The 17901-nt window shown below is 32.0% G+C and overlaps 1 long non-coding RNA gene across 1 annotated transcript; it reads right to left on the minus strand.

The window, feature by feature from the left end:
- Positions 1–690: 690 nt before the first annotated feature.
- Positions 691–10602, minus strand: LOC111889583 (uncharacterized). The gene is made up of 10 exons (XR_008223465.1): positions 10440–10602; positions 9687–9781; positions 6049–8821; positions 5627–5664; positions 5471–5501; positions 4761–4852; positions 4427–4457; positions 3834–3976; positions 2496–2595; positions 691–1698 (listed from the first exon to the last, which is right to left on the minus strand). It is a non-coding gene; the product is annotated as an uncharacterized LOC111889583 (long non-coding RNA).
- Positions 10603–17901: the final 7299 nt, after the last annotated feature.

The following is a 17901-nucleotide window of genomic DNA, read 5'->3' on the forward strand; positions in this document are numbered from 1 at the left end:
TTTCCAAAAAAGTATAGTAAATGTCATCATAAAGAATTGGTAGTTTGTCAAAATAAAATAACTCATTTTGAAAAATACGATAGATTTTTAAAAGTAAAATGCCTTGACAAGCTAAATTTAAAAAGTTATAATGTTGTAACAGAAAGAAAACTAAAATGCACGATGTTATAAAAACGAGGTGATATGATCTTAAGACTCATAATAGAAAGGTTAAAATGGAAGCATCAAAGAAAAGATTACATTTTTAAAGAGGAATCAACAATTATCAAGCACAAAACAGAATATAGCAGAAACTCAGTATCAGTTATTATCAATGATCAAAAGTAAGAGGAAAGAGCAAATAACCTAAACCACCATAAACACTGTATTCAATCAAAATAAATATATTAATATGGAATAGATAGGATAACACAATGCAAGATTTAACAAGAACTCAACATGAGTAAACATACATGCTTCATAATCAAAAGGTTAATAATTTATAACCACAGAAAAACGATGAGTTGTTATCAAGCTTCATAATCAATTGGACTGAAAAAATATATATATATTGTTTGAAAAACAATGAGATGTTATCAAACACTAACTAGAAGGTTATTAATATAAATTCCTAAATGCAAAATGATAAAAGTTCATTGCACTGCTTCATAGATAGGATGGTAGTAAAATGAATAGAGTGGGCGAATAAGAAACAACAAACTATCTCAATTGCAATTTAACACCATTTATGAATCGACAAGAAAAAAATCCACATGCATTAAGCAGTACAATATGAATTAAAGAAAAAAGCACAAATGATCTTAGCATTCATAATTAAAAGTTTAACAATCAAGATTTCAAGAAAAATGATACACATTCAAGAGAAGTGAACAATTTCCATCTCCAGATAAGAAGGCAAATAATATATTACTGCATAGCTCATGTATAACAACATAAAAAAGGTCATGGAAAGAACTCAAAAAGGGAAAATAATAAACTGGAAACTAGTAAAAACTATAAATAGGTGAGCACGTAAAACCTTATAGAGAGACACGAAAAAGAAGGGAAAACAAAGTGAACTTAAGATTCACAATCAACAGGTTAATTAATTATAATCTTAAAATCCAAGAACTGAATTGTAATTTACCAGTATGCAAGAGTTGACAAGAACTGAATCTAAGTAAACAGATGATGTACATTTGGTATAGCAACCATAGAAAAAGATGAATATTTTTCAAAGTAAAATGCATCGAGAGTTGCAACGTTTTAACACAAATAAAACTAAAAAGTGCAATGCTATAAATGGGTTGAGTTTTTAAAGGGAAGTGTGCTTATTATGTAAAAAATGAAGATATGATGTCATGTTTGGTTTGATTTTTCAAAAGAAAATGCCTTCATGTTGAAAAATATGATAGATTTTTAAAAGCAAAAAGCCTTATATGAAATACATAGACATGGGTTGAAGACACATTTTTTGGGCTTGCTTACTCATCAACAAATCTAAAAGGTTATTTAGCAAATGAAGATATATTAATATGGGGTTAGATCATAAACCGTTTAAAGAAGATTAATTTGAAGGAAAAAAAAATGTAAAATCTATAAAATAGAGGTAAATAAGAATGGACAAACCAGACAAACTGCAATTTATACCAGCAAGCATCAGTTGACAAGAACTGACTTTCAGTGAGCATATATGTGTGTTTTCCTCCACTATAGACTCTGTATAAATAAATTAGATGTTATTAAGATTCATAATGAAAAGGTTAATAATGGAAATTTTCATTAAATAAAGAAAAACACCCCAAGCATCTCAATTGGATGGAAGAGAAGTAGGTGAATAAAAAAGGACAGACCATCTATCTCAATTGCAATTTTCCACCATTCATTCACGTTAAGCTTAAAAATCAAAAGTTTAATATAATAATCTATACACTGCTATGAATCGAGTGTCTGAATAAAGAGTTGATGAGAAGACTAAATATGAGTAGAACATACATGCATTTAGTCATCATAGAAACTATTAAAAACGAGGTGATATGATCTTAATAGAAAGGTTAAAAATCAAAAGGAAGAGGAAAGAGCAAACAACCTAAACCACACCACATTAATTAAGGTTGTATAACAAGAAACAAAAGAAGAAACAGTTTTCACCATGAAACTTACCACCTATAGTAGTTTTGTCAAGACTTTTAAGTTTTAAAAAAATTACATTTTAAAAAGTATAGACATTCCTTTATACTGAGAAATTCATATGAAGATGGAATACCAGATATGGATATCAAAAACTTTAATAGTAAAAAAAGAGGTAAAATAATGTTTTTAAAATATGGGAAAACTTATCTTGATGTTAAAACTTTATCATTTTGTGGGACAAAAAAGACAATAAAGTCTACCTACCTACAAATCCAACTATTGAGGGATATTCCCAAACCAAACCTTGAACCACAAATATAAACATCACTCAAATCAAACACTAGCATTCAAAAGAAATTTCTTATAATTAAAAACATCAATACCTCTCAACCTTGCATTTTTGCTATATACATAATAACATGTATGTGCTCCCCAGTTGTGTTGCTCCTATCAAATTATTCTTCATGAGAGCTTAGAAACAACCTATTAGAGAAAAAAAGTTAAAACAAAAAGACAGATTCTTGAAATCAACATACCAATCAGGCAATGGGCTAAAAGCATGACTTTCAGGAGTCATTAAAGCACCTCCTTATACACACTTTGAGTAAACCCACAAATCATCATTCACAAAAACACCATTATATTCATATTTCATATAATCAAGTAACATACAGTTCCTGATCCATAGAGTATAAGCAGAAATACACACATACACACAAACAGAGTAAAATGAACAATATTAACAATCTGTAGTCGATTCCTCTGAGATCATACAAATAACTGATTTAGGTTAAAAGAAGAGGGATATTGCTAATTCCACAACCAGAGAAAAACTATGAATAAAACATTTGGCACCACCATATCAACAACAGAAAAAAGATGAGATGATCTTAAGATTCATAATCAATTAAGTTTTCATAAATTTATTCTCAGTTATATAGAATGGTAAAAGTTCATTACATATACTAACATAGGATAGTAAAGCCATTCAAATAAGCCCTCTCTCTCTCTTGACATGAGACACAAACAAACTAATTTAAAAGAAAATCAAGGATAAACATGTGTGAAAGAAATGGGACAAAGGTTAATAATGGGGGGAAAAAAAGTCATGAACTAAAGAAAAAGACCCCAGGCATCTGAAGATGATGGAAAGAAAAATAGGTGAATAAGAAAGGACAAACATGCATTTGTTGCCACCATAGTTACTGTAGAACAAGAATAAGATGATTCTAAGATTCAAAACTAAAAGGCTGATATAATCTAAAGTGGTGTTTGTTTTTTGACAAAAGCTCTTTTTGACCTCTTATGTCTACGGGAGGAAAGACATTTGTGAAAAAGACTGTTTGCTTTTCAGAAGACAAAGGATATATAAAAAGGTCTTTTTGACATCTTTTTCCGGAAGACAAAAAAAAAGCTTCTAACTTTGGAAGACATTAATTTTTAAGTTCTAATCCTAATTTAATATTTCTTTTTCCACCTATTTTAAGATTCAAAACTAAAATTTGAATAATCTACAGACACTGCTATGAACCGAGTGTCTGAATAGAGAGTTGATGAGAAGTAAATATGAGTAAAACATAGCTGCATTTAGTCATCATAGCAACTATATAAAAAGCTCAGATGATCTTATGATTCAATAACAGAATCAGTACACTGCAATAAAAGAGAGAAAGAGAGAGAGAGCTGAAATCAGACACATCCACACTGAGAAAATATCTCACCATAATGGAAGGAGAAGTCTCATGCTTGTGCTTGTGCTCCACAACTTTCAGCCAGAAACCCAAAAAAGCAAAACACATTAAGACCATTATAGAAAAGAAGATGCTTTAAATTCATTAGATTTAGTCAGACTCCCATCTGTCTCCTGTAAGGTATATATCCACATACAGAGAGAGCATCAGAAAAATCACCATATCCATAGCTTCAAATAACTAAATATGAGTAGAAAATTTTGACATTAATATGATCTTATGATTCATAAACAAAAAGATTAATAATCTAGAGGGAAATTGTTAGAAAAGTCTCAATATTTACGGAAAAGTTACGGTTAAGTCCCAATTTTTTTTAACATAAAAGCCCCGATTATTTCATTTTGGCTCAAATTAACAAAAAAGTCCTTTTTTTCTTTTAACAGGAAATGACATATTACCATGTAAAATCAACTAACTGGGACTTGTCTGTTCAAAAAAAATAAATTGGGACTAAAGTGTAACTTTTCCGAAAATATTGGGACTTTTCTGACAATTTCCCTCTAGATTGCAACTTAGCAACATACAGGAGTTGACAAGAACTGAATCTGAGTGAGTAAACATACATGCATTTTGTGTCACCATGCATCATCACAACTGTAGAAAAAAGATGAGATGATCTTAATATTAATATCAAAAGGAAAAGGTTAATGATATCATTTTTAATTAAACAATGTAAAAAGCTCCTTCATTTCTCATCGAGGAAAACCAGAACAATTAGACAGAGTTGAACTTTTCCTCATTACAGTAAAAACTACAAATCAGAGAATTAATATTTATGAACAGAAATAAAACTCATATAAGTGACACTGATATATCCCTTTATCTTTCAAACCACAACAGAATACATACATTAATTAAAAGTTTAGCCAACAAAATAAAAAGATGAATAATATATACCTGAAAGTGGTACCTAAACACATGAAAATAGTCTACAAGAGGGACATCATATTCAGGCTATTAGTCGAGTTGTTTTGAACATAATGTCCTTCCTGCAAATATGAGCATCAATCAAGTTGATTCCTAATAAGAAATACGATACAGTTCATGAGAAGTAAAAAATGGAAGTCTGGATCATTCAATTCAAAGTTCATTGTTGTAAGTTCATGTACAGAAGAATTAGTAAAAATACAAAAATGTGGGCAAAATAGTCATTTTACATGGATTTAATGGATATCTCAGTTGCAATTTAACATCATGTATGAGTTGACAAGAACCAAATCAGAGTAAATATGTGTGCATTAATTAAGTAAGTGCTACAATAGTAATATTGTAATAAAAAGCTCAGATTCAAAATTAAAAGTTTAACAATGAAGATTTCAAGAACATGATGATGATGATGATGGAAGTTCACTAGTAGTCTGCAATGAATAAATAGATAGGATGCCTAGAGATATGAAAAAAAGATCAGGTGAAAAAAGAAAAGACAAACCAGCTAAAATGAAATTTACCACTGTGCAAGAGTTGACAAGAGCATAATCAATCTTTAGATTCACAAACAAAAGGTTGATGATATAGATTTCAAGCACAGAATGTTGTGAATATGCCTAGGAGTATGAATATGAAGGTGAATAAGGAAAGGCAAACAAGCTTAATTAATTGCAATTTACCAGCATCACAGGAATGGGGCCTCTATAGCAACTGCAAAAAAAAAAAAAAAAATATGAAAGTTTCAATAATCGAAATTCCAAGTGCAAAAAATGAAGAAAGTTCATAACATTGCTATAAATAGATATGATGACTATATAAGAAGTGAAGAACTAAACTTGAATAAACATATGTGTAATTGGTGCCCCCATAGCAACTGTAAAAAAACAATGAAACTATCTTAATTAGGATCCGCACAAAAGGTAAATAATCTCGATTTCACCATAAAATTTGAACCATCTAAAATACTCCCTTGTTAAGGAAAAGCAAAAAAGGAACCTCTGACATTCAAAAATCAAAACCCATCAAAGAAGAATCAAGAACAAGACAAGTGACAGATGAAAAAACAACATATGATAAACAAAGACATGAGTTGAATAGACATTTCTTGGGCTTGCTTCCTAATGAACAGATCCAAAAGGTCATTAATAAGCAGATGAAAATATATTAACATGAAATAGGTAATCCATTTAAAGAAGATTAATTTTACTGGAAATAAATGGAAAACCCATAAAATAGAAATGAATAAGAATGGACAAACCAGACAAACTGCAGTTGACAAGAGCTGACTTTCAGTATTTTCCTCCACTATATATAGCACACCTGTATTATAATAAATAAGTTACAAGTTATTAAGATTCATAATGAAAAAAACCCCAGACAAGAATTGAATCTTTGGATCCATACATGCATTTGTTGCCACCATAGGAACTGTAGAAAAAGAATGAGATGCTCTTAATATTAAAATTCAAAAGGCTAACAATCTACACTGCTTAATTCTGAATGAAGACTTGATGAGAACTAAATATGAGTAAAAAACATTTAGTCATCATAAGATTCAAAATAAAAAGGTTAATAATGGAAGAGAAGTCGCAAATAACTTACCTATATAATTAAACCACCATAAAGACACTTCAATATCACCACCATGCCTAAGCTTATCAATCTCATGCTAATATTTTAAATGAAAATATCACCCTCAATTTTTAAAAAACGAATACATATTCAACATTTTAACAAAATATAAATATGTATAGTGTTAGTGTCTTAATATATTAAGTTAGGTTTTCTTGGCTTTATCAGTTAAGTCATTCTGTCCAGATTAAACTAAAAAACAAACAATCATATATAGCTCTCCAGATTAAGTGCTTAGCCCATTAAGCCAAAAAGAAACACTAAATATACATTCCATAGCATGAATATGGTACTAAATAGTGACACTGATGTCCCTTTATCTTTTAAACAACAACAGAATACATTAAAAGCTTAGCCAACAAAATAAAGATAATTAATAACCTAAACACGTGAAAATAGTCTACAAACATATATGAGCAACACAGAAAGAACTCGGAAAGGAAAAACATTTAACTGGAAACTATAAAAAGGTGACCACACAAAAGCTTGCATAATAAGGGAAAAGAAAGTGAACTTAAGTTCAAATCAGTAGTGAATAACTTAGACTTCATTACACTGTTATAAACAGATAATCTAGATCTGAAACATGTAAAAATAGAGAAGAAATATGACTGAATGAGATGATCTTAAGATTCACAATCAAAAGGTTGTTAATAATCTCAGATTTCAAGAACAGAATCTTTACACTGCAACAAAAGAGAGAAAACATGCACATAAAGACCAAAATGGAAACAAAGATACTTCAATCCTGTAAGGTATATATATAATATCCACAAAATAAACAGGTTAATTAGTGGAGATAATCACTGAACCTATATCATTGAAGAAAAATAACTGTTATATATGTGATATCCCTTTATTTCTACTCCTACAACAAAGCACATAAAAATAACTTGGAATTGCTCATCTAGAGAAACCCATGAAGAAAACACGCTTGTAGATGAATAAATTCAAAAAATAATATATTTATATGGGACAGATAAGCCATCTAACAAAGCATTACGAAACAAGACACATCTCTCAACTATTTTCAGAAATATTCATCAAACCCTCCCTACGATAGAAGGGGAAAACCCCCAAAAAATTTATTCTGATTCATTCTATCTTCTTGTTCTTAATGATTGACCAAGAAACCCAAACAATGAACTTAAGAAGATTAAAGAGCAGGATCAATCGACTATCAAAAACTATTTCAAATAAACAAAACCAAAAGATTCTAAAGATTATCTATGCATAACATGATGAAAAACAAGAAACTGATCGATAACCAAGAAGTGGAAAAACCCCAATTTTCAAGTAGGAAAAAACTGTATAAGAACCTGTTAGCCTTTCAAAATGAAAACCCTCGGAAAAAATCTGTCAAAGAAGAATCAAGCTTAATTAATTGCAATTTACCACCATCACAGGAATGGATTCCGAGTAAACATCCATGGACTTTGGGTGGGGGCCTCTATAGCAACTGCCAAAAAAAAAAAAAAGGTGAGCACATAAAAGCTTATAAAGAGACCCAAAAAAGAAGGGAAAACAAGTGAATTTAAGGTCAAATCAAAAGGTTACTTACTAATAAGAAAGGACAACCTAACTCAATTGTAATTTACCAGCATGCAAGAATTGAAAAGAATTGAATCTAAGTAAACAGATGTATATTTGGTGTCATCATAGCAAGTATATAAAAAAAGATGAGAGGATGTTAGATTCCAAGAACAGGATCATTGCATTGCAATAAAAGAGAGAAAGAAAGAGCTGAAATCAGACACCTACTTGAATGGAATATCCACATTGAGAAAACATCTCACCAAATTAAAAAAAAAAAAGGAAGCACATAAAGACCCTTATAGAAAAGAAGATGCTTCAAAAGCATCATCATTAGTTATCCTGTATCAAACCATGTCTGAATTCTGATAGTTAAATGAAACTACACAAAAAATGAAATTGACCCCAAAAAGTTAGAAGGATATATAAAAGCCCCCAAAATTTCACTATGCTTCATTTTGTATCTTCTTTGTTCTTAATGATTGACCAAGAAACACAAACAATAAACTTTAAAGGAAAAGAGCAGGATCACTCGACTATCAGAAACAATGACAAATAAAAAATAAAAGATTATCTCTGTATAAAATGAAGAACATGATGAAAAAAAAGAACCCAATAACCAAGAAACTCAATGACCTTAATTTTCAAGTTGGAAAGAATTATATAAGGAACCTCTGACATTCAAAAATCAAAACCCTTCAAAGAAGATTAATTTTACTGGAAATAAATGGAAAACCCATAAAATAGAATGCACATGAATATATGAATAAAAATGGACAAACCAGACAAACTGCAATTTACAACAAACCAAACATTGGTTGACAAGAGCTGACTTTCAGTATTTTCCTCCACTATATATAGCACACCTGTATTATAATAAATAAATTACAAGTTATTAAGATTCATAATGAAAAAAAAAAAACCAGACAAGAATTGAATCTTTAGATCCATACATGCATTTGTTGCCACCATAGGAACTGTAGAAAAAGAATGAGATGCTCTTAATATTAAAATTCAAAATGCTAACAATCTACACACACTGCTATGAATCGAGGGTCTGAATGAAGACTTGATGAGAACTAAATATGAGTAAAAAACATTTCGTCATCATAAGATTCAAAATAGAAACAGTCATATATAGCTCTCCAGATTAAGTGCTTAATCCATTAAGTCAAAAAGAAACTAAATATACATTCCATAGCATGAATATGGTACTAATTAAATAGTGTAGAACACACAAACAGTTGGAAAAAAAACATAGCATCAAAGAAAGAAATTCCTGACCACACTACTCATGATTCATATAAGCATTTAACTGGAAACTAGTAAAAACTACAAGTGACACTGATGTCCCTTTATCTTTTAAACAACAACAGAATACATTAAAAGCTTAGCCAACAAAACAAAGATAATTAATAACCTAAACACATGAAAATAGTCTACAAACATATATGAGCAACACAGAAAGAACTTGAAAAGGAAAAACATTTAACTGGAAACTATAAAAAGGTGACCAAAACAAAAGCTTGCATAATAAGGGAAAAGAAAGTGAACTTAAGTTCAAATCAGTAGTTAATAATTTAGACATCATTACACTAGTACTGTTATAAACAGATAATCTAGATCTGAAACATGTAAAAATAGAGAAGAAATATGACTGAATGAGATGATCTTAAGATTCACAATCAAAAGGTTGTTAATAATCTCAGATTTCAAGAACAGAATCATTACACTGCAATAAAAGAGAGAAAACATGCACATAAAGACCAATATGGAAACAAAGATACTTCAAAATCATCATCATTAGTCAGCCTCCAATCTGTCTCCTGTAAGGTATATATAATATCCACAAAATAAACAGGTTAGTGGAGATAATCACTGAACCTATATCATCGAAGAAAAATAACTGTTATATATGTGATATCCCTTTATTAAGCACATAAAAATAACTTGGAATTGCTCATCTAGAGAAACCCAGAAAGAAAACACGTTTGTAGATGAACAAATTCAAAAAATAATATATTTATATGGAACAGATAACCCATCTAACAAAGCATTACGAAACAAGACACATCTCTCAACTATTTTCAGAAATATTCATCAAACCCTCCCTACGATAGAAGGGGAAAACCCCCAAAAAATTTATTATGATTCATTCTATCTTCTTGTTCTTAATGATTGACAAAGAAACCCAAACAATGAACTTAAGAAGATTAAAGAGCAGGATCAATCGACTATCAAAAACTATTTCAAAGAAACAAAACCAAAAGATTCTAAAGATTATCTATGCATAAAATAAAGAACATGATGAAAAACAAGAAACTGATCGATAACCAAGAAGTAGAAAAACCCCCAATTTTCAAGTAGGAAAAAACTGTATAAGAAACTGTTAGCCTTTCAAAATGAAAACCCTCTGTCAAAGAAGAATCAAGAACAAGACAATCGACAGAAGAGAAAATTAAAAGATGCAAAATACAGACATACATGGGTACTTGAAGAGACATATCATGGGTAGCTTGCTAATGCTGTTGGAGAAGAACGATCGAAGGGAGTGCAGATTGATTACTGATATATGTAGGTTTCTAAAGGCGGTTTATGTGGCAACGGTAACATATTTTATTTCCTTATTTCGCGTATCCAACTAACGATTCTACTTCTTCATGGTTTTTAAGACGAATCTTAAAGATACCTGATTTAAAACCACTTTGACTTTAAGTAAACCCAAATCAATTTGATGGAACTTACATCATTATTACGTATTAAATTTTGACTTTGACTAAGAATATACGAATTTATTAAAAATTTTATTTATAACCCTTTAGGATATACTAAAATTTTAATTTATACCTTCAAATATTAAATATTTTATAATTTATAATATCTCAATTTTATTTTGTATACTTACATAATCAAGTTTATTTTATATAATTACACAATCATTTTTATTTTGTATAATGTCTCAATTTTATTATAGGGATTTTTATATAATATTTCAATTTTAAAATTGTCTTTAAATTTTAATATTAACAGTCGTATTTTAAGATGAACCTAACAAACATGAATAGAGATTTGTCCAAATTCTTTCATTTAACCTTAAACGATAAACAACAAAACACGAATAACTAAAAACATAATATGATATTTTTTTCATATCAATAATAAATAAAAATAACAAGTTTCATTTACAGTTGTTTTGTCAAATACTATCAAAATTTAATGTTATTGATTACCAAGGACATCAACTACATGAATATTATAATTGTTAAGTGGTGCAATCGGTGGAATATATGCATTAAGTCGAACATTATACAATATTTCTTATCTAGTAAAACATTCTGATATGTTGTCACTTCAAACTGGCAAAACTATAAACATTGGGTGTGATTCTTGTAAATCAACTTTCATGTAATGGCCATTTATAGTGAAATATAGGGTAAGTTAGAGGATGATTATACACATTCATCAGCCTCACTAAGCTTGTATATTGGCATTCCAACCTAGGGTATTCCATCCTGATGATGACTAGACCATAGGTTGACTAGGTCTGGGGTATTCCAACCCGATGGTCGATTGGACCCGACATGCATGTTTGTATGTTTTATCGTATGGTGTATTTTGGGGGAAACGCACTAAACTTCGTGCTTTCCCAGTTGCTTATTGTTACAAGTATCATTAATTTTCTCGGGAAGGCGAAGGCGTGAATGTACACATTCATCAGCAGCAATGAAGACTTTGCGTTTTAAATATTACTCTGAAATTATTATAAATGTATTTGGAATAAACCTTTTCTCAATATTTGTTTTCTAATTTGGAGGATTTCCTTAAATAAAAATGAAATTTTTTTGTTGTGAAAATGGGACTTGACAACGAAGCTTAGCGTGTTCCCCAAGATACCACATACAGCACAACATATATATACAATTATGGGTTATCAGCAACCTTGAGGACTATTAACAGTCTCAATGAGCTAACAACACGCCCGATGGGTTATCAGCAACCCTGTTAGCTATCAGGCATCACCAGGCCCAGTCACATATAAATAGCATAACATAACCACAATAGCTAGACCATGTTGGTTATCATAAGTACAACTATCCTACCACCCAGGTAAGAGTAAGTGAGGAGACTCACCAGATACTGACGACACGAAAATCTAGCACCTGAACTTTCGGATCTACACTCCGCCTATATAACAAAATAATTAACTCTAATTAATAATTAAGGTCCAAAAACTCACTTGCAAATCCAAATCCCACGACTAATCCTTCTAAGGGTAAAAGGACCATTTTACCCTTCACATGGTCTAAAAACCCTAAATATTGACCAAAGGTCAAAGCCAACGAAATTCAACGCTCAACGAGTACCCTGAGTGTACCAATCTTTACGCAGGGTGTACAACAGGGCCAACTTTCATCAGGGAAGTATCAAGCTACGTTGCACGTAGCCAATAGTACGCCCGACGTACTCTGTTTGCCTCTATTTCTCTAGTTTCCTTCTTTAACTAAAAGCACCAAAAACACCTAAATGAACTTGCAAGGCTCACACAATCACCCAAACTTAGGATTAGTGTTTAGGGAAGGTTTGGAGGCTGATAAGGGTAACCAAAAGAGGACTTAATGTTCTTTATATAGGGAGCAACCCATGGAATTAAGGTTTGGAGTCTGGGCTAGTACGCCAAGCGTACCACACGTTTGCCCAATGTACTAGTTGGCTATTCGCGATCATGCATTCTGCATGAGTACGCTGCACATACTCATAAGTACGCGCTGCGTACGACCTAATCCGCAAGTCTTTTTCTTCAAAGGTCCAAATGTGCCATTTTTGATAAAGTTTCAAGAGATAATAAATATACCTGATTTTCGGGATGTTACATATGTAAAGGGTGAGATTATATATTACATTGATTATATTTTAAAAGATAAAAAAGACAAATCATAAGTATTATGCAAAGTGGTTTTAAATTGATCTTTTAATATAATATTGTTTATATTTAATATTAAATAAATTGAAATGTCATCTCAATTTGGGTTTAGAAGTTAAAGTGGTTTTCAATTTATATTTAATATTAAATAAATTGAAATATCATCTCAATTTGGGTTTAGAAGTTAAAGTGGTTTTCAATTTATAAAATGTGGTTTTGATTCAAAATCGGGTGTGAATAACAACACTCGGTTTTTAAGCTTTTTATGTTGACCCTTTTCTCTTTCTGGTTTATTAAATTAATATTTTATCAATTTTTTTTTTTGCGTTGTGCTATAAATACCTTTTTTTTTCTTTTTTATCCCCTCTAATCTCAATCTAATCAATCATTTACCCTTTGATTTGACATCATTTTTTTTGTTTTGTTTTCCTTTTTGTTTTTTATTGTTTTTTCCTTTTTTTATTTATTAGATTATTCTTATTATTTAAAAAAATTAAAACTTGTTTTTTTTTAGAATTACATTATAGATACAATTTCACATTGAAAAATGTAATTTTACTTATTCGTAAAACTTTTATGTATGATATTTTCATATTGGATAAAAAGCTTACTTATTATTATTATTATTATTGATAAAAAAAAACTTATTTTTCATAATGGAATTACACTATAAATGCAAATGCAATTTTATATTGGATAAAAAAGTTTTTTGTCCTCTATGGGTCCATCACATTCATTCATAAACAATCTTTCTTTCAAAAATAGATTCATATAAGTAGAAAGAGACAACTCACTACTCGTCTAATGATATTATTTACACAACACAAAAGTGAAAAAAAAACATATAAAGAAAGTAAGTATCCGTTGTAGATAATGGATTTGCCTTTGGAGCCAAAGGCTTGGGTATAATTTGATTTATCTTTATCTTTATCTTTAACTTTTTCTTTAATAATAAAGAAACTGATTTGACATAACTTTAAATTTATACAATATATGAACGATTCGTTCGATTAAAATCAATACAACATTTCTCAATTCAATTTATATCAAAATTCACGAAATTGTCGATCGTTCATTCTTATAAAAAGTTTTCAAACTAACCTGGTATGTATTTTTGATAGATAATTTTAGTTTATTCGTAAGTTGTTATATGTTATAATTTTCGTGGAATTTTTTTAAACTGACCAAGTATATATTTATATTTGTTAGGTGTTTAGCAATTGTAAAAATTTAACAAAGTAAGTGCAAGAAACAGCACGGTCTCTTGGATGTGTGGTTGTTATTAAAAGATCAAAGACAAAAGGAAGTTGATATGTTTCAAAAATTATTTTTATGTATGATCAGGGTGGTGTACCTAGAGGTCCGGAGACGTCCACGAAAAATACAGGTCCAGAAAAACAAATTGTCCATTCGAAATTTTGTTCTTGTTACTATAAGTTGGATGATGTTTGGGGGTTAAAGGTTAAAAATGATGAAAATAATCATGAACCTACAATGTATATGGAGAGTTATGCTTTCATTTGTAGGCAGAGATAAAATATGAGAGCATCGAGTGTTTTACGTCACTGCTGACCAAATCATCTACTAACTACATTATTGTGTAGTGGCTTATCTTTGAGGGTCCTCTCTTATTTGGTGCTTGTCGAGGAATCTTGTTTAATAATAGTTTTGTCATTATTATTTTTGGTAGTGGAGGCCACCTTGATGGTTGAGCATCTTTAACAGTTGTATATGTTAGTGCTTTTGTGGAGTGTCTTACGGATGTCTGCCACGTGTTCGCCGATTAAGTTTATCTTTAGCAGAGAGTTATGGAAGGCTAAGCATAGTTGTTCATCGGCCGGAGAAATATCTTTGTTATACTTGTTGTATATTAAGGTCTTCTCATTGGCATCATATTCATTAACAAAGATCTTGTCATCTGCTGAAAAACTGAAAACCTTGTTGATAAAGATTTTAATTCTGGCGAACAACCTTCAGATCCATGTTATGGATTTATCCTTAAAAAATAAAGGTAGAGGAGATTCTGAAGAACAACCTTCAGATCATTCGTTAAGCTTCGTTGAAAATGAAGATGGTTTTCAAGGAAGACTAATGATTAAACAAGAACTTCTTTCAAAAAATTGAGATAACAGATCTTAAAATAAAGAAAGAAAATATATTCAGAAACGTTCATTCAAGATTTAATATTTTGAATACGTTAAAAAGAAAAATGAAATATTTTACTTCATTGGTACAAAAGAAATTTATGTCGACATAAAATATACTACATTACTTGTTTATCTACCACTATTAACCAAAGAACAGATAAACTGTAACCTAAAAGATACTCCTACATAAATAAGATCTAAAATTAGAATGGTCCACATCGGAGCAGTAAAAATTCTAATCACATCTCAATTTCAAGAAGGAATTAATTCTCCAATAAAAATGGCCTTGATTGATGATAGAATTAAGCATCGACAAGATTGTATTCTTGGTGTAGCCTGAGGAAATCTAGCTTACCAAAAATTCATGTTTTCATTTTATCCTAAATTTGCCTTAGATCTGAAATCAACAAAATTAAATAAGGTTTTATCTTTTATTCATCACTTTGAAAGAAGTGATCTCATGAATCCAGGAGATAAACCCTTCACAATAACCTACCTCATAGGATATGCATTAACAAATAGTCATCATAGCATAGATTATATAAAAAGAAGAATACATAGAACTTGAAGATGTATTATCATAAATAAGACATGTCAAAGATAAACAACTTTGTGACATAGATCCTCAAGATAGCTCTTGGGCTTTAAACATAGCCAGAAACAAAAAAGACAAAAAGATTTAGGAGAAAAGCTACCACCTAGAATCTCAATAGATTCTCATCATATAGGTGATATATCCAAATCCCTAGAACCTACTCCAAGTGATATACTCAAAAGCATAAGAAGTGTAACATCCCAAATTTCGAGTCCAGAAATTTCTTTTAAAACATTACTAATTCATAACATTAAGTCATTCAAACATACAAAAAGGGTTTATATGATAAATCATAGTTTAATTTCCAAAACACTTGCTTAATTATCAGAGTAAACATCCCATGCTAACTTGTCATGGTGTGTGCACTGCAACCCTCCCGAGCTCCTCTTCTGAAAACTGAATACCTGAAACTAAAACTGAAAACCGTAAGCACGAAGCATAGTGAGTTTCCCTAACCTACCGCATACCACACATATCTACTGATCCATACATGCCATACATTACATTGTGCACATAACCACATACTGGGCTCCTGTCCGCTGCATTGGGCCTCGCCCGCTATCGGACCTTGTCCGTTACCAGGCCCCGCCTGGCTTCGAGCCCCGCTTGGCATACAGATCTGTTTTCCTTAGGCCCCACCTGTTTTCGGGCCCCGCCCACTAACATATACTAACATACAATCATATCACAACACATAACTAACATACTCTACTGGATTACTATACTAAGGCCTCACCTATCTTGGACTTCTCCCCTGTCCTACTACTCAAGAATCATGGAACCCCGTCCACGCCCCTACTGACAGTGAGATACGGGCCCAACCCACACTCACTCTTTTCCTCACTTGGGCCTCGCCCCTGCTCTATTGCTAATGAGGTATGGAACATCGTCCACACTCTATTATTGGTGAGATACAGGACCTCGCCCACACTCACCTCCCTACCAGGCACATACATGTAACACACAGACAACAAGTATAATTATCATACAAACCATTCCTTGGGCACCCGCCTGCTAACATTGGACCTTAGTCTCGAATGTCATACTAGCATATTGTGCCTAGCGCTAACCCCCGGGTCTTCCTACTCATAACTACATGGGCCGGTATTGTGGCCGTAGACCCATTCACACAAAGGGAAACTCACCTGCACTGCTGAACGTTGCTGATAACCCTCTTGCTGCTGTCCGACAACTTTCTGAACCACTGCTCCACTAGCTCCTCGAGCTACTATTATCAATATAACATTTAGTTCTAAACTAAACTCTAGAAGTCAAACTAAGTCAACTCTGGTCAAAGTCAAAGTACTGGTCAAAGTCAACCTTCCAGTTGACTCGACTCACCAAGTCAACTCATAGACTCGCCGAGTCCCTAAGCTCAAAAACTCACCAAATACGACTCAACTCGCCGAGTCACCCAAAGACTCGTCGAGTTCAACAATCTTTGAGTACCATCCTGTCTAACTCGCTGAGTCACCACTCAACTCACTGATCTGCGTCTTAACCAGAAAAGGTTGAGATTCTACAGCCAGACTCGCCGAGTCCAAGGCAATCTTCAACAAACTCGCTGAGTCATTCTTCCAACTCGCCGAGTCCACACTCATATATATAAAACTCGCCGAGTATCTTCATATCTCAATCCATACAGCGGATTTTCGATCCATGCAGGGGCTCCAATCCATAGATCCATTCTTCTACAGTCTATCCCCTACGTAAAGTTGCATACTTTACGTGAAACCAAGGAGCTAAAGGCCCAAAACACACTAGGGCTAGGGTTTAAGACAAAGGGGCTTCACCAACAACTTATTGACATAAACTTTATGACCTTCTGGACCATCCCAAGTCTAGATCTGAGGTAGCAACCTCAAATCTAGGCCTCTAACTTGACATGGATCTCAATCATGCCCAAAATGCCCCAAATCTCAAACATAAGATAGATCTAATTGCAATAAAGCCAAAGCAACAACTTATTGCCTCCAAAATATGCTCCAACTGAAGTAGATCCCGGATCTATACCACTCCCTTGTAGCAAGCCTCTTGATCTTCAAGCCCCTTTCCACCAAAATCACTTATCTAGGCTCCAAATTGCTTCCAAGGACTCTCACTCATGATTTAGGGTTTATGGATCTCAAAAAGGGAGTAAAGAGGTTGGGGAAAGGGTGTAATGTTCTTTAAATAGGGCACAACCCCTAGAATTAGGGTTTTTCTCGTCCAGACCAGACTCGTCGAGCCGGTCACTTACTCAATACCGCGGATCCCGCTCCGACTCGTCGAGTTCCTCCCTGG

The sequence above is a fragment of the Lactuca sativa genome, chromosome 5, assembly GCF_002870075.4.
Source record: "Lactuca sativa cultivar Salinas chromosome 5, Lsat_Salinas_v11, whole genome shotgun sequence".
In the NCBI taxonomy this organism is placed as follows: Eukaryota; Viridiplantae; Streptophyta; class Magnoliopsida; order Asterales; family Asteraceae; genus Lactuca; species Lactuca sativa.